The 1,984-nt window shown below is 55.7% G+C and overlaps 1 long non-coding RNA gene across 1 annotated transcript in view; it reads left to right on the top strand.

The window, feature by feature from the left end:
* The first annotated feature begins 1,890 nt into the window (after positions 1-1,890).
* Positions 1,891-1,984, top strand: part of LOC107121998 — a 546-nt gene continuing 452 nt past the window's right edge. Inside the window, exon 1 of the long non-coding RNA XR_001482892.1 lies at positions 1,891-1,968. This is a non-coding gene — a long non-coding RNA (uncharacterized LOC107121998). The remainder of the gene's footprint in view (positions 1,969-1,984) is intronic.

The raw sequence follows: 1,984 nt of genomic DNA, 5'->3' as shown, positions 1-1,984 counted from the left end.
TTAGGATCGGGGCCGGGTGGCACCTTTAGGCGTCCTTTGGGTAAGGAGGGTAGGCAAGCAAATGTCTCCAGTTTTCCCTGTTCTCTTTTAAACTGTGCGTCGCTTTCTATGGGACGAGCAAAACGGCGCGGATCTGGTTGCACTTAAAGCTCTCAGAAACTCGGAGGTGCACCGAATCCGGTTCCCTGGCGAGTAAATCCCACACCTCTCCACTGTGTGTTGCCATCCGAGAACTCTGGAGCGCAATACTGTTTATGTCTACTCAGGAGTAAGTCCCGCCACGTCCCTGGTGCTTACTCCCAGATAAGTGCGCACAGGACTCCACTCTGGATTGGAGGTTTGCCCCCCCCCCTCCCTTCAGGATACGTCCAAATCCTCTGCACAAGGACTGGTAGATAGCGCCCGTGGGCTCGGTCCAGCCAAACTAAGAGTCATTTAAGAGTGAATCCGCGCCCACGGTAGCAGTTTAAGGCTGCAGATCTGTGCGTGTTTACCTGGGAGTAAACCCCATTGAACATACAGGGGCATACTTCTAAGAAAGCATGCAGAGGATGGGGTTGCTCACTGAACTCAGCGGGAGTTGGACGAATTGACGCCTCGGCCGGATTGTGATCCATAAAATTCTATATTTAATTCCTTGTTTTCATAGGTTGGTAAGGGGGAGGAGCGTCCTCTTCTGCGCATTTAAGGCGCAGTTGCCGGGGGAATTTTTATTTTTTTAAATGACCTGCAATCCACAAAGCACTTCGGGCAGACTATCCTTCTCTGGTTGGTTGCAGTAACTCCCGAATAAAGAATGTGGCGTGACAACTGAACATCTCCGAGTTTGCATTACAGGCAAGCAAAACTCCTCCCCAAATTTCGGTCTCCCCGATTCTGGAGGTCCTCGGACGGACCCGAAATACCCTTACTCCGAATTAAATCCCACTTTGCTCCCCGGCCCTTTACTTTCGACTAAGTATGCCAATGGCCTGTGCGCTTCACACCCTCCCTAATCCTAGAGTCTAGGACCTCGACACGTTTACTTGGAAGTAAATCTGGAGAGGCGCGCCTGCACACGAAAGCTTACACCCAGCATTCAAACTTTGTTGGTCTTAAAAGGTGCCACCAGACTCGAACTTGGGATCTTCCTCGCCATAGAACGGCCACTTTGGACCGGAGGAGCCGGATCCCTGCAAGGGAACGGGGTTCACACGGCGCGCTCCACCCTTTCCTAACCTTGAGCTCAGCAAGACTTAAAGGTAAAGGTAAAGGTTCCCTTGCTCGAAAGCCAGTCGAATCCGACTCTAGGGTTGCGGTGCTCATCTCCGTTTCCAAGCCGAAGAGCCAGCGCTGTCCGAAGACGTTTCCGTGGTCATGTGGCCGGCATGACTAAACACCAAGGCGCACGGAACGCTGTTCCCTTCCCACCGAAGTGGTACCTATTTATCTACTTGCAATTTCTTGCTTTCGAACTGCTAGGTTGGCAGGAGCTGGAACTAGAGACAGGAGCTCACCCCGTCTTGCGGCACACTCGGGTCTCGAACTGCTGAACTACCGACCTTCCACAGCCTGCAGTTCAGCGTCTTAACCACTTGAGCCACCGCAGCTCCTCAGCAAGACTTACTCCTGAGTAAACCCATCCAGGACTAAGCTGTGTCTACGGAGACCCCAGTCTGCCTGGGAGATCTGAACGGCCGCAGCCGCCCCCCTGCGAAGCCCTGCCGGCTAACAGCCCTTCTTCCCCCCGCCCGGGGCAGGCGTCTGGGGAAGCGGAAGGGCAAAGCCGGTAACTGGGCCCGGGGAGCACGTGTGCACGCGAGCTAGCGGGCGGGCGTGTGTGAGCGGCGCTGTCTGCTTTGTGCCGCCCTTGATTGACGGCCGCCGGCCCGCCCCTCGCCTCCATTCCTCCTCCGACGCCGCTCCGCTGCGGCGTCTTTCCCGGGCGCTTCGCTTCGCCTTGATCCGGATTCCCGGGCACCTCCCGCGGTAACGTCTTCGGGGG

The sequence above is a fragment of the Gekko japonicus genome, unplaced genomic scaffold (assembly GCF_001447785.1).
Source record: "Gekko japonicus isolate JY-2015 unplaced genomic scaffold, Gekko_japonicus_V1.1 scaffold3244, whole genome shotgun sequence".
Taxonomy (NCBI): Eukaryota; Metazoa; Chordata; class Lepidosauria; order Squamata; family Gekkonidae; genus Gekko; species Gekko japonicus.
This window is presented reverse-complemented; position numbering and strand designations above follow the sequence as displayed.